This window comes from Pan troglodytes, chromosome 3 (assembly GCF_028858775.2).
Source record: "Pan troglodytes isolate AG18354 chromosome 3, NHGRI_mPanTro3-v2.0_pri, whole genome shotgun sequence".
NCBI classification, from domain to species: domain Eukaryota; kingdom Metazoa; phylum Chordata; class Mammalia; order Primates; family Hominidae; genus Pan; species Pan troglodytes.
Window position 1 is genome coordinate 51,325,124 of NC_072401.2, and position 25,715 is coordinate 51,350,838.

At 38.8% G+C, this 25,715-nt stretch overlaps 2 protein-coding genes across 5 annotated transcripts in view; one reads left to right on the top strand and one right to left on the bottom strand.

Moving 5' to 3' along the window:
- Window positions 1-25,568, top strand: part of PAQR3 (progestin and adipoQ receptor family member 3) — a 153,943-nt gene extending 128,375 nt beyond the window's left edge. Inside the window, 2 exon segments of the mRNA NM_001280306.1 lie at window positions 17,960-18,064; window positions 25,434-25,568. The gene's annotated coding sequence lies outside the window, so the exon portion shown is untranslated.
- The window catches only part of BMP2K (BMP2 inducible kinase), a 144,791-nt gene that overhangs the window by 105,068 nt on the left and 14,008 nt on the right, over window positions 1-25,715 (bottom strand). The gene's annotated exons all lie outside the window — the stretch shown is intronic.

A 25,715-nucleotide genomic window follows, 5' to 3' on the forward strand; every position in this document is an offset into this window, starting at 1 on the left:
AGTCATCAAATGAGATGGAGAAGACTGCTGACTTATTTAAAAAGGGTCTCATGTGTTTCTGCATATCTTTTTTTTTTCCTTTTGAGAAAAGGTCTCACTCTGTTGCCCAGGCTGGAGTGCAGTGGCATGATCATAGCTAACTGCAGCCTTGATCCTCCAGGCTCAAGCGATCCTCCCACCTCAGCCTCCCAAATAGCTGGAACTACAGGCACACACCACCATGCCAGCTAAGTTTTTTAATTTTTTGGTAGAGATGGGGGTGTGGGGGGTCTCACTATGTTGCCCAGGCTGGTCTCCAACTCCTAGGCTCAAGCGATCCTCCTGCCTTGGCCTCCCAAAGTGCTGTGATCACAAGCATGAGCCACCACAGCCAAATAGTCTTAGCCAGATTAACAGCACTTTGCTATATTTCTCACAGCCTTAATTCCCACAGGGTTATGGGAAAGGGCCAGGTGATAGCTTCATATGCAGTGGGTTGCATTACATGAAAACAACCCTGAGTTTAGAGAATCAGAATCTTTAATGGGTAATAAGTCTTCCCCTGGGGAAGGAGACTTAGTAGGGTAAAATCTCAGACTTTTAACAGGTCTTGACAGACAACAGAGAAGGTGTAGGCAGAATATCAACAGCACAGTTTTGGACATACCAAGTTAGAGATGCCTACTGGACATCCAATAGGAGATGTGAAATTGGTGATTAGAATTCCAAGAGTAAAGTTCACAGAAGAGATAAAAACAAGAGATATGTATTTGGGCATTATCCTTATTTGTAGCTTAGTTTTTAAGATGTATCATCATTTATAGCTGAGAGAAGGGGAATTGTTATATTCCTGCATCTTAAAAAAAAATTCCCATTAAAGGCCAGGCACAGTGGCTCACGCCTGTAGTCCTAATACTTTGGGAGGCCGAGGTGGGTGGATCACGTGAGGTCAGGAGTTTGAGACCAGCCTGGCCTAACATGGTGAAACCCTGTCTCTACTAAAAATACAAAAATTAGCCAGGCGTGGTGGTGCACACCTGTGGCTACTCAGGAGGCTGAGACAAGAGAATCACTTGAACCTGGGAGATGGAGGTTGCAGTGAGCCGAGATCATGCCACTCCACTCTAGCCTGGGTGACAGAGCGGGACTCTGTCTTAAAAAAAACAAAAAAACAACAAAAAAAAAACTTTTTAAAAAATAACTTCAGTGTGGGAAATTTCCCACTTCTTGAGACTAGATAGAACTTCAGTAACAGTTATAAGTAATCCCTAACCGAGTCAGTTAAATGAGGAGAGAGAGTTTTTGATGGAGGAGGGAAAATATGGGTTTTTGTAAGCCAATACATGATGGGTCAACAAATTAAGCTGTGTATTTTATAAATTGGCCAAGAGAAATGTCTTAAATGACTTCCAAAATGTTTTGTAAGAAATATCTTTATAAATGGATAAAAATAGACCTGCTTGCTAACAATTACTTGGTAAAACAGCGCTCATTTGTTTGTACATTTAGCTAAAAGATTAAGCTTATTACCTTATACACACATATACATCAATTTTGTTGTTACTTTTATAAAATTCAGAAAGAAGAAGAAAAGGGAGAAGCTCCTATTATGTTTAAAATTAACTAGCCTTGCATTTGTGATCGCATGGTCTTACCTGCATATGCATACATGTGAAATTCTAATAAGATAGACTTGTTTTCATTTACAAATATCTAGCAGTACATATAACCATAACTTTAATATAAATTAATAGCATTAATGAATATAAAATTATTATGTACTACACAATTAGTAGAAAGCATATTTTAGAGACACACCTGCCGCAAAATACTCAGTCAAGGGTTTACTGTCCTACCCTCTCTAGGCTTCAGCCTCCTCATTTGTAATTCATGTTAACAACTACAGATAAACTCCAAGGATTCTTCAGCTTTTAGGAATAAGAGACAGAAAGTATTCTAAAGTATCCCTACAATCTAACAGGCAATAAGGATAAACAAATGAAATACCACAAGTGCAGTAAAAGAGTTACGTTTAAGGCACACAAAAACAAAAAGTGAGGTACATGCAGGGAAATTAGAAAAGGTATCACTGAAAAAGTAGTATTAATATGTGAGCTGAATCACAGAAGAGTATACAGTACTTTCCAAAGAGGTAAAGCTTGAAAGGAAAAACACGTATAAAAATATCAGAAGTGAAGCACTTACACAATGGAAAAGTAACAACCTCCAAAAATTTGCTCCTTTATTAAAAAAAGCAATGAGGATACTGGCAAAAATTGTCAAAATCAACTTTTTCACAACCCTAGAAATTAGCTAAAGCCTTGTAACAATATGTTTTTATTCAAGAATATTGGATGAATCTCAGTAAAAACAGCAAGCTTTGCAGCATTTTAACTTGCTTTATTCCCATCCTTCTCTCTCCAGCTCCATGATAGCCTTCAAGCCATACAGCTCACAACCACAGTAGCTGTGAAAACTACCAACCTAGCAACCACTGGAGGAAACAAAACAGGTTTAGAGCTCACCAAAAAGCCCAAGACTTGTCACTGTTAGACCTGTCAGTCAGCTACCCGGAAAAGCTCCATTCTCCAGGTTTGTCTTTTTGTGACCTGACTCGGCACTCTGTGCAAAAAGCCCTATCACCAGGGCATCTGTTTAAAACAATCAGCAGCAATTGTATAATATTGTAGCTGTCATAGGCAGTGATAATAGCTACAGATAAAAAGAGGTCGACCAAAAAACTTAAGTCGAAGTAGGAATGAGATATCTACAGGGGCTTCGAAAAACTCTTTGAAAAGCTCTAGCTCCTAGTAATCTAGAGGCCACACACATGTATGGTAGAGTGTGCACGCCCAGGAAAGAACTGAGAAGGACCTAGCGTCTTACCTCTGGATGTCTTTAAGGCTCTGCAAAAGAAAGAAGGCTCACGAGGAGCTATAAACTGCATTGGAGTATTGAATTCATGCCCCAACACACACCCTCAGCAAAAGCTAGAAGACTTATTAGTCCCAGGTGTTTAAGGAAACCTCTGTCCAATCATTAGTTGACCACTAATCTGAGCAGACTTCAGTGGCAACCCACAGAGTGGGGGATCAGACTTCACAGAATTAGTACAGGAAAGTCAGTAAACAAAGAGCAACAACAACAAAAAATCCTGGGAGTAGAGGAATCCAGTTTCCAGAGTTGCCACATTACAATTATTTCAAACGTACAATTTTCAACAAAAAATTATAAGACATGCAAAGAAACAGAAAAGTATAGTCCATATAGAGAGAAAGCAAGTCAACAGAAACTGTCTCTGAGAAAACCCATGTTAGACTTATTAGACAAAGACTTTAAATCAGCTACAACAAATATGTTCAAAGAACTAATAAAAACCATGTCTAAAGAACTAAAGTAAGGTATGAAAATGATGGCTCACCAAGTAGAGAATGTTAATAAAGAGTCAGAAATTATTTAAAAAAAAAAAAAACACTTTAAACCAGGCACAGTGGCTCACATTTATAATTCCAACACCCTGGGAGACCAAGGCAGAAAAGTCACATGAGCTCAGGAGTTCAAGTCCAGACTGGGCGACACAGTGAAACCTCGTCTGTACAAGACAATAAAAATAATTAGCCAGGTGTGGTGGTGCATGTCTGTGGTCCCAGCTACTCAGGAGGCAGAGATGGGAGGACTGCTTAAGTTCAGGAGGTCAAGGCTGCAGTGAGCCAAGATCATATCACTGCACTCCAGCCTGGGTGACAGAGCCAGACCCTGTCTCAAGAAAAAATAAAACAAAAAACAAACACACGAAAAAAAAAAAAACACTTTAGATTAAAAGGCACAAGTAGATTAAAACTAAAAGGATGGTAACACCATGTATATAATAACCAAAGAAAGGGCTAGAGTAGCTAGACTAATATCAGACAAATTAGACTTTCAGACAAAAATTGTGACTAAAGACAAGGAAATGCATTAGAAATAAAAGAAATGACAAAAGAGCCAATCCATCAGAAAGATATATTACAAACATATATACACTAACAACAAAGCCCCAAAATGCATGAGGCAAAAACTGACAGAATTGAGGAGAGAAACAGATAATTATACAATAGTAGTTGGAGAATTCAATACTCCTCTTTCAATAATGAATGGAACAAGGAGACAGAAGATGAACAAGAAAATAAGACTTGAAGAACACTATAAACCAACTAGACCTAACAGACATTTATAGAACATTCCCCTCAACAACAGCAAAATGCACATTTATCAAGTCCACACAGAACGTTCTCCAGGATACAGCATGTTAGAACATAAAACTGGCCTCCATAAATTTAAAAAGACTGAAATCACATACAGTATATTCCAACCACAATAAAAGTAAATTAGAAATCAATAAAAAAGAGAAATTTGAGAAATTCACGAGCATATGGATATTAAAGAAAACACTCAAATAACCAATGCATCAAAGAAGCAATCACAAGGGAAATGAGAAAATACTTTCAGGTGAATCAAAATTTAAAAAACAGCACGCCAAAACTTAACAAAATGCAGTTAAAGTAGTTCCTAGAGGGAATTTTATAGCTATAAAACACCTGTATTAAAAAAGGAAGCGGCCGGGCATGGTGGCTCATGCCTGTAATCCCAGCACTTTGGGAGGCCGAGGCGGACGGATCACAAGGTCAGGAGATTGAGACCATCCTGGCTAATATGGTGAAAACCCCGTCTCTAGTAAAAATAAAAAAAATTAGCTGGGTGTGGTGGCAGGTGCCTGTAGTCCCAGCTACTCAGGAGGGTGAGGCGGGAGAATGGTGTGAACCCAGGAGGTGAAGCTTGCAGTGAGCCGAGATCACATCACTGCACTCCAGTCTGGGCAACACAGCGAGACTCAGTCTCAAAAAAAAAAAAAAGAAAGCAAGATCTCAAATCAATAATGTAACTTCTGATGTTAAAAACTAGAAAAAGTGGTGGCAGGCACCTGTAGTCCCAGCTACGCGGGAGGCTGAGACAGGAGAATGGCTTGAACCCAGGAGGCAGAGGTTGCAGTGAGCCAAGATCACACCACTGCACTCCAGCCTGGGCAACAGAGCGAGACTCCATCTCGAAAAAAAAATAAATAAAACCTAGGAAAAGCCAAGACATACTATTCCCAAACAAGAAGAAAGGAAATAACAAAAATTAGGGTGGAAATAAGTGAAACAAATAAGTGAAATAAAAAAATTAGAGAGAAATCAAAACTGAAACTGGCAAACCATTAGCTAAACTGGCCAAGAAAAAACTAGAAAAAAAAATTAATATAATCAGGAATAAAAAGGGGATATTACTGTTGACATTAAAGAAATCAAAAGGATTATAAGGCAATTACAGGGTAAATAATTTTATGCCAACAAATTAGATATAAAAGGGGATATTACTATTGACATTAAAGAAATCAAAAGGATTGTAAGGCAATTATAGGGTTAATAATTTTATGCCAACAAATTAGATATCTTGGGTGAAACCGATAAATTCCTAGAAAGATACAAATTATCAATTTGATACAAGAAATAGAACATTTAAACAGACCTATAACAAGTAAAGAGATTGAGTTAGTAATAAAAAAAAAGAAAAAAGAAAAAAAGAAAAGCCCAAGACTAGATGGCTTTACTAATAAATTCCATCAAATGTTTAAAGATGAATTAACACCAATCCTCAAAAAATTCTCCAAAAAAATAGAAGAGAAGGAAACGTTTTGTCACTTACTCTATGAAAGCCAGAAAAATAAATCACAAGAAAAAAAAAATACAGACCAATATCCCTTGAGTATAGATGTTAAAATCCAACAAAACACTAGCAAACCAAATCCAGCATACATTAAAAAAAGATTACATTCCATGACCAAGTGAGATTTACCCCAGGAATGCAAGGTTGGTTCAGCATCCAAAAATCAACCAATGTAATAAAACGTATTAAAAGAATAAAGGAAGAAAATCACATGATCATCTCAATAAATGCAGGGAAAAAATTTGAAAATAATCCACCACCCAGCCAGGCATGGTGGCTCCCACCTATAATCCCAGCACTTTGGGAGGCCAAGGCAGGAGGATCACCTGAGGTCAGGAGTTCAAGACCAGCCTGGCCAACATGGCTAAACCCCATCTCTACTAAAAAAATACGAAAATTAGCTGGGGGTGGTAGCAGGCACCTGTAATCCCAGCTACTCGGGAAGCTGACGCAGGAAGAATTGCTTGAACCTGGGAGGTGGAGGTTGCAGTGAGCCGAGGACATGCCACTGCACTCCAGCCTGAGTAAAAGAGTGAGATACTGTCTCAAAAATATTAAAAAAAAAAAAAAAGAAAACATAAGATCCACCACCACTTCATGATAACAACAGTCAACAAACTAGGAATAGAAGGCAACCTTCTCAATATGATAAAGGAAATCTACAAAAATCCCACAGCTAACATTATACTTAATGGTGAAAGACTGAAAGCTTTCTCCCTGTGATCAGGAACAAGGATGTCTTTTCTCACCACCACTTTTTTTTAAATTTTGGTTGATACACAGCAGGTATATATATTTATGTCTCACCACTTCTATTCAATATTGTGGAGAAGATTCTAGCCCAAGCAATTTAGGTAGGAAAAACTTTAAAAGGTCATCCAGATTGAAAAGAAGTAAATCTGTCTCTATTTGTAGATGTCATCTTATACATACAGACCGGGCATGATACCTCATACCTGTAATCCCAGTGCTTTGGTAGGCCAAGGCAGGAGGACTGCTTGAAGCCAGGAGTTCAAGGCCAGCCTGCACAACATAGCAAGACTCTACCTCTACAAAAAAAAATTTTAAATTCACTGGGCATAGTAACATGTGCCTGCAGTCCCAGCTATTTAGAAGGCTGAGGCTGGAGAAATGCATGAGTCCAGGAGTTCTAGGTTGTGCCACTGCACTTCAGCCTGGGCAACACAGTAAGATCCTGCCTCCAAAAAAAAAAATTATCCTAAAAATTTAAATATATACATAGGAAAACCTAAAGAATACACACACACACACACCCCCTATCAGAGCTAATAAACAAGTTCAGCAGGTTGCAGGATATAAGATAATTAGTTAAAAAGCAATTTGTAGGAGCTCATGTTCTCAGGATCTCTAGAGGATGTGTCACAGGCCATAAAAAAATGAAAAAAAAATTTTAAGCAATTGTATTTCTTTTTCTTTTTTGTGAGATGGAGTCTCACTCTGTCGCCCAGGCTAGAGTGCGGTGGTGCAATCTTGGCTCACTGCAACCTCCGCCTCCCAGGTTCAAGTGATTCTCCTGCCTCAGCCTCCCAATTAGCTGGAACTACAAACGCCCGCCACCACGCCTGGCTAATTTTTTGTATTTTTAGTAGAGACGAGGTTTCACTATGTTGGCTAGGCTGGTCTCAAACTCCTGACCCTTGTGATCCACCCGCCTCAGTCTCCCAAAGTGCTGGGGTTACAGGTGTGAGCCACCGCACCCAGCCTAAAAGAACTGTATTTCTATACACTAGCAATGAACAATCTAAAATAAATTAAGAAAACACTTCTATTGACAAAGGTATCAGAAATAATAAAATATTTAGTAATAAACTTAATAAAAATTTGTATGCTGAAAACTATAAAACATCATTGAAAGAAATTAAGGACCTATTAAATAAACAGACATTCCTCACTCATAGACTGAAAGACTGGATTGAAATACTTCAAAAATTATTTATCAAATCCCTGTCTTTCAGAACTGAACAAACTCATCCAAACATACATATGAAAATTCAAAGGACCCAAAACAGCCAAAACAATTTGAAAAAAAGCAAAGTTAGAGGACTCACACTTCCCAGTTTCAAAATGTACTGCAAAGCTACAGCAATCAAGACAATGTGGTACTGGTAGAACGTAACACTTATGTAGATCATGGAAAAGAACTCAGAGCCTAGAAATTCGCCCATACATTTATGATCAATTGATTTTCAACAAGGGTGCCAAAAGAATTCAATGAGGAAAGACTAACCTTTTCAATAAATGGTGCTGGAACAACTGGCTATTAACATGCAAATGAATGAAGTTTGACCTATAACTCACATCATATACAAAAACTAACTCCAGATGGAACAAAGACCTAAATAAGAGCTAAAATTATAAAACTCTTGGAGGAAAACATAGGTGTAAATCTTCAAACCTTGGATTAGGCAATGATTTTTTGACATTAACATATCAAAAGCATATGCAACCAAAAAAATAATAAATTAAAATTCATCAAAATTTAAAATTTTTGAAGACACTATCAAGAAAGCAAAAAGATAATCGAAATAATGGGAGAAGATATTTGCAAATTCTATATCTAATAAAAATCTAGTATCCAGTCCCCTCTCCCCTCTCCCCTCTCCCCTCCCCCCTCTCCCCTCTCCCCTCTTTCCACGGTCTCCCTCTGATGCCGAGCCGAAGCTGGACGGTACTGCTGCCATCTCAGCTCACTGCAACCTCCCTGCCCGATTCTCCTGCCTCAGCCTGCCGAGTGCCTGCGATTGCAGGCGCGCGCCGCCACGCCTGACTGGTTTTCGTATTTTTTTGGTGGAGACGGGGTTTCGCTGTGTTGGCCGGGCTGGTCTCCAGCTCCTAACCGTGAGTGATCCGCCAGCCTCGGCCTCCCGAGGTGCCGGGATTGCAGACGGAGTCTCGTTCACTCAGTGCTCAATGGCGCCCAGGCTGGAGTGCAGTGGCGTGATCTCGGCTCGCTACAACCACCTCCCAGCCGCCTGCCTTGGCCTCCCTAAGTGCCGAGATTGCAGCCTCTGCCTGGCAGCCACCCCGTCTGGGAAGTGAGGAGCGTCTCCGCCTGACCGCCCATCGTCTGGGATGTGAGGAGCCCCTCTGCCTGGCTGCCCAGTCTGGAAAGTGAGGAGCGTCTCTGCCCGGCCGCCATCCCATCTAGGAAGTGAGGAGCGCCTCTTCCCGGCCGCCATCACATCTGGGAAGTGAGGAGCGTCTCTGCCCGGCCGCCCATCGTCTGAGATGTGGGGAGCACCTCTGCCCTGCCGCCCCATCAGGGATGTGAGGAGCGTCTCTGCCCGGCCGCCCTGTCTGAGAAGTGAGGAGACCCTCTGCCTGGCAACCGCCCCATCTGAGAAGTGAGGAGCCCCTCCGCCCGACAGCCACCCCGTCTGAGAAGTGAGGAGCGTCCTCCCTCCTCGTCCGGGAGGGAGGTGGGGGGGTCAGCCCCCCGCCCGGCCAGCCGCCCCATCCGGGAGGGAGGTGGGGGGGTCAGCCCCCCGCCCGGCCAGCCGCCCCATCCGGGAGGGAGGTGGGGGGATCAGCCCCCGGCCCGGCCAGCCGCCCCGTCCGGGAGGGAGGTGGGGGGGTTAGCCCCCCGCCTGGCCAGCCGCCCCGTCCAGGAGGTGAGGGGCGCCTCTACCCGGCCGCCCCTACTGGGAAGTGAGGAGCCCCTCTGCCCGGCCAGCCGCTCTGTCCGGGAGGGAGGTGGGGGGGTCAGCCCCCCGCCCGTCCAGCCGCCCCGTCTGGGAGGGAGGTGGGGGGGTCAGCCCCCCACCCGGCCAGCCGCCCTGTCCGGGAGGTGAGGGGTGCCTCTGCCCGGCCGCCCCTACCGGGAAGTGAGGAGCCCCTCTGCCCGGCCAGCCGCCCCGTCCGGGAGGGAGGTGGGGGGGTCAGCCCCCCGCCGGGCCAGCCGCCCCGTCGGGGAAGTGAGGGGCGCCTCTGCCCGGCCGCCCCTACTGGGAAGTGAGGAGCCCCTCTGCCCTGCCAGCCGCCCTGTCCGGGAGGGAGGTGGGGGGTCAGCCCCCCGCCCAGCCAGCCGCCCCGTCCGGGAGGGAGGTGGGGGGGGTCAGCCCCCGGCCCGGCCAGCCGCCCCGTCCGGGAGGTGAGGGGCGCTTCTGCCCGGCCGCCCCTACTGGGAAGTGAGGAGCTCCTCTGCCCGGCCACCACCCCATCTGGGAGGTGTACTCAACAGCTCATTGAGAATGGGCCATGAAGACAATGGCGGTTTTGTGGAATAGAAAGGGGGGAAAGGTGGGGAAAAGATTGAGAAATCGGATGGTTGCCGTGTCTGTGTAGAAAGAGGTAGACATGGGAGACTTTTCATTTTGTTCTGTACTAAGAAAAATTCTTCTGCCTTGGGATCCTGTTGATCTGTGACCTTACCCCCAACCCTGTGCTCTTTGAAACATGTGCTGTATCCACTCAGGGTTGAATGGATTAAGGGCGGTACAAGATGTGCTTTGTTAAACAGATGCTTGAAGGCAGCATGTTCGTTAAGAGTCATCACCACTCCCTAATCTCAAGTACCCAGGGACACAAACACTGCAGAAGGCCGCAGGGTCCTCTGCCTAGGAAAACCAGAGAACTTTGTTCACTTGTTTATCTGCTGACCTTCCCTCCACTATTGTCCTGTGACCCTGCCAAATCCCCCTCTGCGAGAAACACCCAAGAATGATCAATAAAAAAGAAAAAAAAAAAAAAAAATCTAGTATCCAGAATCTATGAAGAACGCTTATCCCTGAACAATAAAAAGACAACCCAATTTTACAAAAAGCAGAATAGAAATTTGTCCAAAAAAAAAAAAAGATACACACATAGCCAATAAGCACATGAAAAGATGCTCAACATCAGTCATTAGGAACCTGACTGATGAATCAAAACCATAATGAGATACCACTTCATACTCACTAAGATGGCTATGATCAAAATGACAGAAGACATGTTGGCAAGGATATGAAGAAACTGGAAAACCTCATAAATTGCTGGTGGGAAATTAAAATTGTGCAACCATTATGGAAAAATATAGTAGGTCCTCAAAAAGTTAAACATAAAGCTACCATATGACTCAGAAAATCTACTCCTAGGTATCAAGTGTAGAACAATCTAAAATATATATCCACGCAAAAAATTTTACGTAAATGTTCATAATAGCCAAAAAGCAAAAACAAGCTAAATGTCCACTAACTGATTAATAAACAAAATGTATTATTCATATAAAGGAATATTCAGCCATAAAAAAGAATGAATGCATGTTAAAACATGAATGAAACTTAAAACATGCTAAATGAAAGAAGCCAGGCACAGGAGGCCACATTATCATATGATTCCATTTACATGCAATGCCCAGAATAGACAAATCCATAGAGACAGAAAATAGACTAGTGATTACAAGAGTTTGGGGTGGGGAGGGAGGAATGGAAAGTAAGTTCTAATGACTACCGGGTTTCTTTGGGGGTTGATGAAAATGTTCTAGAATTAGTGGTGGTGTTTCACAACAAAGTAAATACACTAAAATCACTAAGTTTTATACTTTAAAAGGGTAAAGTTTATGATATGTTAATTATGTCTCAATAATTTAAAAAATCAGAGTATAAGAGATTCAGTTCCAGACTGAAACTAGTTCTATATAACTGAAGCACAGATCTCAGAATATGAAGTTATGGGAGATGAGGCATGATAAAAAGGTACACATGATCCTAATCATGAAGGATCATCATATATTATGCTCTTAGGTTCATAATTCACCCTGCAGGAGATTAGAAAACAACAGAAAAATGTTAATCAAAGGTTGATATTCATCAGATTTGCTCAGGAAAGTAATTCTCTAGTAATGGCATTCCTATTAAAAAGTAAACAGCCAGGCATGGTGGCTCACACCTGTAATCCCAGCAATTTGGGAGGCTGAGGTGGGTGGATCACTGGAAGCCAGGAGTTCAAGACCAGCCTGGACAACATGGCGAAACCCCATCTCTACTAAAAATACAAAAATGTGCAGGGAGTGGTGGTACACATCTGTAATCCCAGCTACTCAGGTGGCTGAGGCATGGGAATCAGAGGTTGCAGTAAGCTGAGGTTGCACCACTGCACTACATCCTGGGTGACAGAGCAAGACTCTGATCCCCCCCAAAAAAAGTAACCAAGAGACACTGAAACAAAAATAAAGCTACTATTTTTAATAGCAATTTTTAAAAATCAAGGATTAAATCAAATAGAAGACACGTGAGAGCTTTATGAGGGAATTATAAAACTTTAATAAAAGACATTAAAGAAGTTACCAAAAAAGGAGGGGGGTATATATTTTTTTATATAAAATATAAAGGAATGTTAAAGGAATAAGATGAAGTGGGGTTAGTCACTTTAACAATTATCAAGATTATAAACTCTGGCCCAGTGTGGTGGCTCACGCCTGCAATCTCAGCACTTTGGGAGGCCGAGGAGGGTGGATCACTTGAGGTCAGGAGGTCGAGACCAGCCTAGCCAACATGGTGAAACCCCATCTCTACTAAAAATACAAAAATTAGCTGGGCGTGGTGGCAGGCGCCTGTAATCCCAGCAACTTGGAAAGCTGAGGCAGGAGAACTGCATAAACCTGGGAGGCGGAGGTTGCAGTGAGCCAGGAATGTGCCATTGCACTTCAGCCTGGGCAACAGAGCAAGACTCTGCCTCAAAAAAACAAAAAACACAACAAAAAAAAAAGATTATAAATGCTGATTCGATTATATAATAATGGTGCAGAGATAAAGGACTACAGAATATAATAGAGCAAGCTCAAAAACAGAGTTGTGTATACATAAAAACTACAAAAAGTTGATAAATGACATCAGAGATCATTGGGGAAGGAACCAGTAAACATTTGGCTATAACAACTGGGGTAGTCAGAGGGATTTGATCTTTACCTCATAACACATCAAATACAAATTTCAGATGACTTAAAGATGTAACTATTAAAAGATAAACATTCCAGGTCTTAATACATATATTTAGGAGACTGTATGTATAACTTCAAGGTAGAAAATAATTTCTTATTTAGGTATAAAAACATCAAAAAGATGAAAACTTGTAAGTTTGACTATGTTAAAATTTAAATTGCAATTTCTGCTCCTAGAAACGTGGCAGATTACAGGTTCAGAAAAAGCTTTCCTGGAAAAGCAGTGTTTAAAATTCTGGACAAAATAATCATGGAAGCAGATCAAGAGAATTCTTTCGAGACAAAAACAAGAAGAAAGCATCAATCCATAAACTGGATGACAGCCAAAGGCCAACATAAGAGTAAGAAGGTCACACTGGGATCACCACATAAAGTCTAGACCCACAAAGCACTTTAGCCTCAATGTGAAATCGCCCACAACTACCAACTTCTCAACAGCAAAACGAAGAAGGCAGTGAAATGACACCTTCAAATGCTAAAAGAAAATAACTATCTGCAGAGAAGTCTATATCGAGCAAAACTCTTTCTAGAATGAAGTTAAAATAAAGACTTCTCAAGCTAACAAAAAATGGCCTTCACTAAAGGAGAGAGTGTCAGACTGAAAGTAATTGAGCCTAGACGGAAGATCATACAAGACCTTCTTTCTCAACATACAAGAAAGAGTCACAAAGATCATAGCTGTTAAACACTGGCTTGTAAAATAAGCCTAATTTCTAATCTGTAGATTTTTAAAAAAGTGACGATAGATGTAAAATCACAAACAATGTCATATCATAAGAACAATGGCATATCCTCTCAGGAGGAGAGAAGACAGTGATAGGAGTTAGAGCATTCTAAGGTTCTTACACAGGTGAGGCACACAGTTATAACTTTAGTCTTATTGGGATAAACCACCACTAAAACAACAGAAAAAGTATATATGTCTTCCAGATAGCAGAGGGCAAGAAATAAAATGGAGAAAAGAGAACCTTAAGCATTCCAAAACAAAGCAAGAAAAAGAATTAAACCTATAATGAGAAAGCACCGTTTGAAGAGATTGACAAGGAGTCAAGATCAGAATTGGGAGACAAATTAGAAAGCTATTTCAGTATAAAGAAAAAAGGTCTCAAAACAATACATAGCGACTGTTAAGAGGGGAGTAGGGGTAGGGAAGGTTAAAGAACTTTTGCCTTACACTGTTTATCTTACAATGGAAAGTTATTTCTCTGTTACTTATGACTGACACACACACACACACACACACACACACACACAGCTACTTCAACCATCCAGGCAATAAAGATAATTCACAGAAAAGACATGGCAAGTGAATTCATTTCTCACTTGAGTATCTAGGATTGGGCCACCTATTCAAACAAGAGAAGCTGACTTGGTGAGAAATTCAGGTTTGTAAAAATCTAAAAATAGATTTTAATAGTTAGATATCATGTCTACAATAGAAGCAAGGAAGCCTGGTTTACAGAAATAGAGCTATGGGTAATTTGTGCATAGATCCACTACACAGAGAGACTGCAGGGGAATAACCAACAGGTAAAACACCAACAACAAGTAAAGGAAGAAAATTTCATTGAGCATTATGGAATAAGCTACCTCCATCTTAAAAATATTTTAGACAACTGCTATTAGGGTGAACGGAAAATCTTTGTTAAAACTTTTGAAATACACTGAAAGGAAAGGTCTATTAAATGTTTAAATGTATTCATCCTCTAAACATTTCTCTACATGAAATACAATTTCAGTATTTACATTTGATACTTAATAAATGTAATATTACATTTATTGTATTTAAACACTTGTATACAAACAAAGCAATTCAATCTAAAACCATTAACATGAGTTGAGTTTGCCATTTTTTAGATGTTTATAATACACATTCTAATTTTATTAAAAAGAGCTCTATTTCCAAGCTTTAAAGACAGCTGTAGTTTAAACTATTCCAATTTAAAGTATTAACATGAAATTATTACAGAATACAAAATAAAAAATGTATTTTTTGGAACATCTAGAAATTAACCTGACACTAAACAAGTTACAGACATAACTACATTCCAGTATACGGCTCATTAAAGTAGAATTAAAACTATACAGGACAGTCTAAGACTAGCAAACAAAGACCACCAAAATTTGTATTACTGAATGTGTATGGGTAGGTTAGGAAACATGGTAATTAAGTCACAGAAGATAGAGAGTGTGCCATATGGGCTTTGTTAACTCCTCCTGACACTATCCTGTATCACTATACTAGCCCTAACATGTTGATGCTTATGCATGCACTTTGTATAACTATCTCAAGTGCCAAGTAAACACAGCCTTCTGTAATTACTTCAGAAGGGGAGGATAGGACTACTGAGAAAAGTCTCATCACAGAGCCAAAGTATCAGCATAGAGCCACTATCTATTACTTCAAGACCTGATACCCAAACCATGGCCCAGAAAACAGATACATATTTATACATTCTGCCTGAGTCCAAAGAAAAGCACACTCTACAATTATTCAAATAGGTTTATCTTGATGTTACTGAAGACAAACAAGACTTTCAAATTGAAAGAGTAAAAGTTTGTATAATTTCTCCTTTGCAAAGACAGCTCAACCTTGTCAGAGTACAGCATATCCTTCTCACCGACTTCCACTATTCCCCGCACTTAATATTCCATCGACTAAATCTGTATTTATCCTACTAATGAAAAACCACCTAGTTATTATTGTTGTTTTCCAGTAACTTGGCCAGCCCACTGGGTAAATGAAGTCTACTTTCAACCTGAGTTGGCAGGCAGGGACCTTCAACCACAACCAGGCTACTTTGAGGGGGTGAAAGGAAAATCATCATCTTGGTACACCTATAACCCATTTATAGCATATCACTGTAACCATAGCACATGAGTAAGCAAGATTTAGTCAAATTATTCTGATACTCCGAGATAAGTCTAGACACAGCCTTACAAACATCTTACGTACTTTTGATACAAAAGCCAAATCATACTAAGATAAAACTTGGATGTAAAACTCTAATTACATACACAAATACACACATTTGAATCCGCAGCAGGATCTCCATTTGTATGTAAGCTAAAAACACAAATTCTTATACACTTTCACTTTCTAATATTTTCATGCTGATTATAAATACCTATAACCACTATGAAAAACATTTAAGTAACTAAAATACAAAACCTGTATGCCAATTTCAAATTGTAAACATTATAAGAAATCAACCAATATAATGCAAGGGTATTTACATAAAGTCTATGCAGCATCTGAAATCATATGTAGGTTTTATATGCAAATTTTTCTGGGGAAAGGGTCTACAGAACTTTCATGATATTCTCAAAAAAAAACGGACAATCAAGTTATTTTTTAATATCTTTATTGAAATATGTAGCAAACAGAACTTTTTCCTAATTCTGGTCCTATATATGTTTGTATGTCCACTTCTTTAAACTGTCAATGTAAATTGGCTTCTAAGGGAACCTGGCCTCAGATTCCTTCTTGTAAAAATTAGAACGGCACTGTTGCCCTGTCTTTTCAGAAATGTTGAGCATATTAATTTGTCTGTGGAGTAGAAAGTTCTCTAGACAATTAGAAGTTTCTAATAAAATCTCAAAATAAAATAATTTGATAATGTTATTATGGATATTTCCATGTGTGTCAGCACGGTCTAGAAAGACATTTAAAATTTCAGACAAACTAAGTGCCATAAAAAGAACAAGGTTTGTCTTAAAAGCACTGATACCCAGATTTTAATTCTCTCAGCTTGTATTCTCTCATTCAGCACTTAGCCTCAATGTGAAATCACCCACGAAAGCAACTGGAGTAACTATCAACTTCTCAACAGCAAAAGGAAGAAGGCAGTGATATTGTAAATCTTTATAAACATTTAAGTTTATATTAAAATATATTTCACTTAAAAGGACAGTAGTTATGTGTACTTTTGGGTTAATGATGATTACAGTGAAATTCTCAAGTCAGAATTCCAAGTATCTGTTGGAGTTTCCCTAAAGAATACTGCCCATCCTAAAGTGATATGCTGGAAGACTACCGTTAACAGTCATTCCTTTGAGAACACATGATCATAGTTTTTCTAAGAACAAATTGTTTTCAGAGTAAAATAATTTGTTTTTATGCTACAGAAAGGAAGCTAAGAAAAGAAAACCAGTTACGTTCTCCCTTGATGAGACTACATATGTATTTCTATAACTTTTCCAAATCGGGCTGTCCCCTTCGACCCACCTCTGGAACACTTAGGTTTCTCACAGGCATCCAGCAGGTATCTCCATTTCTCGCTTCTTTCAACCAAAATCTTATATAATTTCTTGCAACACTCACCTTTATGACTTGAGTATGGCTTTCTCTATGGACCTGACTTACTGGCACTTGAGGAAACTAGTTCATTAAAAACATACCAAACTTCAAGACTTTCCTAGGTAGGATCTGTCTTTTTGATTCTTAGGCCTAAGTGATAAGCTTATTATAATGCATTCCCGCCAAATGCAGTGGCTCATGCCTGTAATACCAACACTTTGGGAGGCCAAGGGAGGAGGACTGCTTGAAGCCAGGAGTTTGAAGCGTGTCTGGGCAACGAAGTGAGACCCCCCATCGCTACAAAAATTTTTTAAATTAGTCAGGCGTGGTGGCACACACCTGTGGTCCCAAATGAGGAGGAAGTATCCCTCAATTGAGCCCAGGAGTTTGAGGCTGCAGAGAGCTCTATGATCATGCCAATGCACTCCAGCCTAGGCAACAGAGTAAGACCCTATCTCTAAAATAAAAAAGAACACATTCCTAATCAAAGACAAATTATCTTCAAGATAATCAACAGAAAACTTTCTCACATTGCTGAAAGGTCAACCCATTTACAAAAAAAAATAAAACATATGTGACAAGCTTATAAAGCTGCAAGACCTAAATGAAGAATAACTTTACTGAGAGAAACTTTTAAAACTTAATAAAAATGATGACACACTATATTTCTGGAAAGCACTACTTAATACTTTCAATATGCCAATCCCTCCAAATTAATATCTAGTTTTCATACAATGCCAACCAAAATCCCAATACTACCGAATTACCTAGAGTATTTATTAAACCTGAAGTTTTCTGGACCTTTTCCTAAACCTGGAATTGAATCTCTGGGATTCAAGTCAAGGAATCTGTTCAATAAAGCACCCTAGATGAAATTTAAGAATCTTTGCATTATTCCTCTTAGCTACTAATAATCCATCTGAAGGCCATTAACAAAGCAGATATTCATAATGGACTGATTTGATCACTTTTGGGTAAGTTTTTTTCCTTTCTTTTAGGAGACTGGCTAAGGAAGAATGCGATCTGTGGAAACAACAGAACTGGTATCACCTGAGAGCTTGCAGATACCGCAGAAACTCCGGCCCTACCCAGATGTACTAAATGTAAGCAGTTTAAAAAATCCCAGGTGATTCATATACTTATTAGAGTTTAAGAAGCACTGTATTAAGGACTAAGACTCCCCAAAATTACAATGTTTTAAAAAATTAATACATTTAAAACAGACCAGAGGTATTCATAGTACTCTTGAACTTCCTGCTATATCACTAGTCTCTAGGGCCCCTCATCACAACTCCCTTGCATAAAGCTGAAATGAAGGCTAAAATGAAGGCACTACTTTTTGACTTTTCTTTATTCCCAGTCACAACATCCTTTCCCCTACTTTATATCCACTTTTTCCTACATCACGGTCACATTTTAGAAGTAATAACTTTTTTTAGCAGAACTGAAAAAGACTACAGATTTAGTTCTCTAATATTACTCTTTCTCCATTTTTACATATCAAAACTCCTCCATTCATAAATACAAAGCCTGGATATAGACCACAATCATCCGTTACACAACTTCCTTCTCACCAGAATATCAGGCCCCAAAAAAGCATTAAATTTTAGTGAACTCTTATATATTGCTGTTCAAATTCAGCATTATGCCAACCTCTCTTTGGGACTCCTTTAAGTGGCCTTATAACTATTAAGTACAAAAATATCTCACCTCTTCCACCAGATTTCCTAAAGAGCATCTGCAACTCTTTTTTTTTTATTATTATTATTATACTTTAAGTTTTAGGGTACATGTGCACATTGTGCAGGTTAGTTACATATGTATACATGTGCCATGCTGGTGCGCTGCACCCACTAACTCGTCATCTAGCATTAGGTATATCTCCCAATGCTATCCCTCCCCCCTCCCCCCACCCCCCAACAGTCCCCAGAGTGTGATGTTCCCCTTCCTGTGTCCATGTGTTCTCATTGTTCAATTCCCACCTATGAGTGAGAATATGCGGTGTTTGGTTTTTTGTTCTTGCGATAGTTTACTGAGAATGATGATTTCCAATTTCATCCATGTCCCTACAAAGGACATGAACTCATCATTTTTTATGGCTGCATAGTATTCCATGGTGTATATGTGCCACATTTTCTTAATCCAGTCTATCATTGTTGGACATTTGGCTTGGTTCCAAGTCTTTGCTATTGTGAATGCTGCTGCGATAAACATACGTGTGCATGTGTCTTTATAGCAGCATGATTTATAGTCCTTTGGGTATATAGCCAGTAATGGGATGGCTGGGTCAAATGGTATTTCCAGTTCTAGATCCCTGAGGAATCGCCACACTGACTTCCACAATGGTTGAACTAGTTTACAGTCCCACCAACAGTGTAAAAGTGTTCCTGTTTCTCCACATCCTCTCCAGCACCTGTTGTTTCCTGACTTTTTAATGATTGCCATTCTAACTGGTGTGAGATGGTATCTCATTGTGGTTTTGATTTGCATTTCTCTGATGGCCAGTGATGATGAGTATTTTTCCATGTGTTTTTTGGCTGCATAAATGTCTTCTTTTGAGAAGTGTCTGTTCATGTCCTTCGCCCACCTTTTCATGGGGTTGTTTGTTTTTTTCTTGGAAATTTGTTTGAGTTCATTGTAGATTCTGGATATTAGCCCTTTGTCAGATGAGTAGGTTGCGAAAATTTTCTGCCATTTTGTAGGTTGCCTGTTCACTCTGATGGTAGTTTCTTTTGCTGTGCAGAAGCTCTTTAGTTTAATTAGATCCCATTTGTCAATTTTGTCTTTTGTTGCCATTGCTTTTGGTGTTTTAGACATGAAGTCCTTGCCCATGCCTATGTCCTGAATGGTAATGCCTAGGTTTTCTTCTAGCATCTGCAACTCTTTAACCCATCATCTGCTTTCTCAGATCGCCTTCAATGTTCCCTTCACCCAATGACCATACTCGGTCATCTCACCTAAACTGCAATTATCTCACAACAGTTAGATAATTAGAGAGCTCTTCTCATGTTCATTTTGTCAATAAATTTTAATAAGTGTCTGTGAAAGTCTCTGGAACACGTTTTAAATGGGACACCGTATGTGTGAGTTTGTAGTCTATTGAGAGAGAAACACAAAAAAGTTATTATGGCACACTGCGATAAATGTGAGCGAATATAACTGAAGTACAAAGGGTTATAATGAAGAAATTATGTTTGGAATACCTTCAATCAAGCTTTCTCTCTTCACTTCAACAAGCCCTGAAATTTCATTGTTTTAGGAAGTCTTTTTTGATGAGAACTGATTACATAAGCCAAGAATCTACTGCATACACAGCATCACCAACCTATTCAAACTAAACAGGCAAACACTTAATTTACATACCCTCCAATGCAGTGGCTTATTTATATAATCCCTCTTATGATTAGAGATAAATAGTAATCAAACATCCCATAACTTTATGACGGCTGGCATGGTGGCTCACACCTGTAATCTCAGCACTTTGGGAGGCCCAGGTGGGAGAATCACTTGAGCCCAGGGGTTCAAGACCAACCTGGAAAACACAGTGAGACCTCGTCTTTATAAAAATTTTAAAAATTAGCCAGGTGCAGTGGCACACGCCTGTGGTCCCAGCCACTCAGGAAGCAGAGGTGGGAAGATCGCTTGAGCCCGGGAGGTCAAAGCTGCAGTGAGCCAAGATCATGCTACTACCATGACAGAGCAAGGACATCTCAAAAATAAAGAAAAAAAAATAGAATGATTACCACTTTAACACATGCTTAATCTTTTCAAACACTATTAATGCTCAAGTTTAAAAAAATTATCTATTTCGATCAGGTTCCCAGCATGAAGTGTATGAATCTCCAATGTACTAGTAGATTGTATTCTGACAGTTTCTAAGTCTACTTTTGGTATTCAGAATATTTTCCCACAGAAACAGTCTTATATGTGATTCTTAGGTTCTCGGGTCCGTTTACAGTTTAATACTAACAGTACTGTAATACCTAATGACGGTCTGTTAAAACTTTTCTATGGAAACATTCATTCCAGGTTCCAACTTGAGAGGCCAAGAATGCATCTCATTGCACCCCAGCAACACAGATTTCACTCAGCCTACCAAATTGTCAGAAAGGGATTCCCCCCTAGATCCAAGATACAAGCAGTACCCAAGTAACTACAAGCAGAGGTCAGGGGAGGAGTCTACAAATTTTACAGCAGTTTCTCACTTTTCTTTGGTCACATGGCCTTTTGGGAATATGATGAAAGCCATAATCCCTCTCCCAAGAAAAATGCACATGGATGTTTATGAACCCCAGGCGAATAACCCCAACTGCAAAGTGCACACTATACACTGTAAACTGTATACTATAGATCAGCACTGTCCAGTATGTCCAATATAATGTGAGCCACATATAAAATTTTAAATGTTCTAGTAACTACATTAACAAGGTAAAAAAAAACTGTAAAATTAGTTTTAATAATACATTTTTGACCCAATATATCCAAAATATTATTTCAACATGTAATCAATAGTATAAAAATATAAGGTCTTCTATGTTCTTTTTTCATATTAAGGCTTTTATATCCAAGTGCATTTTATTCACACTGCGTATCTCAATTCAGTGTAGCAACATTTTAAGTACTCTATAGCCACATGTGGCTACCAGCTACTATATCGGACTGTTTTATTACACTATACATTGTAGACCCAGAGATTCTCAAAGTCTTTTGGCCTCAGGATCCCTTTACATTCCTAAAAACTATCAACAACCACCGAGTGCTTCTGCTTACATGGGTTATATAAATCCATATTATATTAGAAATTAAATCTGAAAAATTTTAAACCTTTATTAATTCATTTAAAATTATAAACTCGGTGCATAACATTTTTTTTTAATTTTTTTTTTTTTTTTTTTTTTTTTTTTTTTGAGACGGAGTCTCACTGTCACCCAGGCTGGAGTGCAGTGGCGCAATCTCAGCTCACTGCAAGCTCCACCTCCCGGGTTCACGCCATTCTCCTGCCTCAGCCTCCCGAGTAGCTGGGACTACAGGTGCCCGCCACTATGCCCGGCTAATTTTTGTATTTTTAGTAGAGACAGGGTTTCACCGTGTTAGCCAGGATGGTCTCGATCTCCTGACCTCGTGATCCGCCCGCCTCGACCTCCCAAAGTGCTGGGATTACAGGCTTGAGCCACCGCACCCGGCCTACATAACAATTTAATAAAAAATAGCCATTTTTTCAAAAGAAAAACTTGGAGACTAGAGTGGCAATGTTTAACATGTTTGCAAAACTCTAACATTTGGCTTAATAGAAGACTGTTGGATTCTCACACCTACTTTGACAGTAAATCTATATGATATGTTGTTTTGGTTGAATGAAGTACATAAAGATAATTTAGCCTCACACAGGTAAGTAGAGGAAAAGGTGAAGACTATTTTATAGTCTTTTCAGATAACTATGAATAGCCTATTCTTCTTTGCTATTGTAGCAAAACATGATAATTAGTACTTTCTTAAAGGTTAGTTGTAATATGGAATCTAAAACCACATCACTGAATTTTTTGCAGTTACAATTAAAATCCAGTGGTCAATCTTGTACTTTGTATTTGTAAGATCATGTGTTTGGAAAATATAGGTTATACAGATATTCCATTACAGAATTAAAAAAAAAAATCACATTTGTTCATATTATCACCTGTCTCCTCAGAAAGGCTTTTAAAGTAATAGGGAACTGTAAGCTCACAATGGCTAAGACAAGTTTTCTAAAATTCTGATTTTCTTTGAAAGTTCAAATTCCTACATTAATAAGATGTGTAATTTGTTTTCCTCGAAGTGACAGGATCATCTTTTAAGAAAATGTCTGCCAAATATCCAAGTCTAAATGAATAATCATAGTTTGTCACTATTTCCAGTAAAGACGATATTCTATGAAAAAGGCAGCTACTTCAGCAAACAACTCCATCACCCAAGTGCTCTTCCTCAATTACACGATACTGCTTCCTTATGCAGCAAAAGTGCTTTGTATTTCCCATTTTTTCACATATTAGAAAGGCATATACTTAAAAATGGCCAATAAACACATGAAAAGATGCTCAAAATCACTAATCATTAGGAAAACGTACATCTTTTATGTTCTATAACAATATTGTGATTTTCTTCACAGAGGTTCTGCACATTTCTCATGAGATAGATAACACTTCATTAGGATGGCTATTAAAAAAATTGCAAGTGTTGGTGAGACAAGGATGTAGAGAAACTGGAGCCCATGTGCAATGCTGTTGGGAATGTAAAATGATACAGGAACTGTGAACAACAGTGCGGCAATTCCTCAAAAACATTAAACATAGAATTATCATATGATCCAATAATTCCCTTCCGGATATATACCAAAAAGGCATGAAAGCAGGGACTCAAACATATACATATTTGTACACCATATGTACAGCAGCATTATTCACAACAGCCAAAAGGTAGAAACAACCCAAATGCCCACAGACAGACAAAATGTGATATATACATACAATTGAGTATTATTCAGTCTTAAAAAGGAATGAAATTCTGATGTAGGCTACAACAAGGATGAATACCTTAAAGGCATTTTTAAGTAAAATAAGCCAGACACAAAATGCTAAATATTGTTATGATTCCACTTCTATAAGATACCTAGAATAGTCAAATTCATAGAAATGGAAAGTAAATCATGGTTATCAGGGTCTAAAGGAATAGGGGAAGTGGAAAGTTGGTGTTTGATGGGTACGAAGTTTGTTTAAAATGATGAAAATTTTCTGGAAATAGTGATGATGAATGCACAACAATTTGAATGTACTTGATGCCACTAAACTGTACACTTAAAAATGGTTATTATGGTGAATCTTATGCATATTTTGCAAAAAAGAAAAAAAAAGAAAAAACATATACTCAAGGGCCAAGAGTAATGAAATGCTTTTCACTACCCTTGATTAGTGTTAAGGTGCTTGCAGTGTGAATGCCAATACAGTGTAAATGGCAAATACGTCTTAGTATTATTATGAAAACATTTTTTACCTGATAGACCCCCTATCAAAGGGTCTTGAGGACCCTTTCCCTTGGGGTCCACATACCACACTTTGAGAACCATTACCAAAAGCTATTTTTCAGAAAAGTCAATTAATGAAGGAAGGAAAGAGTAGGAAAGATCACAAAAGTTTTATTTGTGTTTTGTCTTTTGAAATTAAACAGGCTTACAGGCTGAACAGGATATAAACTGTTAAGGGTATAAACTGGTATACCTCAACAGGTATAAAAAAATATTAAGGAACAAGTAAAAATAAGAGAAAAATCAAATAACTGATGGAAAAAAGAATGGGAGAGAAAAGATGGCCAGGGGCTCAGCCTCTATCTAAAGTTGGAAAGAGAGACAATTATTAGAGGCAGATGGGAGGGGGGAATGGGTTACATTTTTAAAATTTTATTATTTTTATGATTATTATTATTATGTTATTTAGACACAGGATCTTAGTCTGTCACCCAAGACAGAGTGCAGTGGAACAATCACAGCTCATTGCAGTCTCGAACTCCATCTCAGCCTCCTGAGGTGTGGGCCACCATGCCAGGCTCTATATTTTGACTTATGAAAAAGCTCGTTTTACTCAGAAAAACGTACAGACACTAGATGAATTCTTCTTGATAATGATGGTGTTACTTCCATAGTTTGAAAAATATTAGAAAAATTATCTTTTTTTTGTACTGAGTTTATTTAGGAAGAAATAACATATTGACAATATTGAGTCTTCTTAGCTGGTAACATGACATAGTTCTCCATTTAGACAAGTTTTATTTTATGTTCTTCTAAACAATATAAATTTTTTTCACAGAGGTTCTGCACATTTCTCATGAGTTTAGCTCTTAGGTGATATACATTGTTTTGCTATTACGAATGTAATTTATTTTCTAATTATTACTGGGATGTAAGAAAACAATAAGCTTTACTTATTTTGTAATTACTACTCTACAAATATTTCTTGTAAATCCTAGTTGCTTTTCAATATCCTTTTGAGTTTTATACCCAAACAACAATGCCATTTCCAAGTAAGTTTAGTTTAGAAACATTATCCTTTAATGTTTTAAAATCACAAATCAAGCACCATTCTATTTCAACTTTTTACTTGCCTGTGTATAAAAATATGCCAAATGTATCATAAAAGTAATGTCATGTCATTTTTAAGGAAACTGTTTTATAATATCATAGGAATTTATATCACTGTAAAGATTCAGATGTTTTGTATTCCAAGTTTAAGTCTAAAGCATTTGTGCTGTCATCTAATAAACAGGAATTTAGAAGAATCGTGTTTTCTTTTTACTTTGAACACCACATAAATTTATCAGGTAAAATGCAAATAGGGATCCGATATTACAGCACTTCAGACTCCACGAGCCATAACGTTGAACTCGGAAGAGAAGAAAAGCAGAGGATAAGAACTTAGCTATTTCTCTCTTTTACCTTTCTCCCTACAGGAGGTCCTCCGTGTTGCTATGCTGAATTCAACTGAAGAAGCTGAAGTATTGCACCTTTACGCTACATACTTTACAGTTCACAAATACACTATTTCATGTATGACTTGTCCTCTCTAAACTGAGAGAACAGACTAACCTGGGAGAAGCTGGAATTTAAACTTTTAAAATTAATCGTGACATCTTAGCTCAAGTAACTGTAACACATGGTTTGACTGCCTTAGGAAAATACAAAGCAGAAAAGCTTTAACTTTGAAACTCAAGCAAAAATATTTGAGAATACGT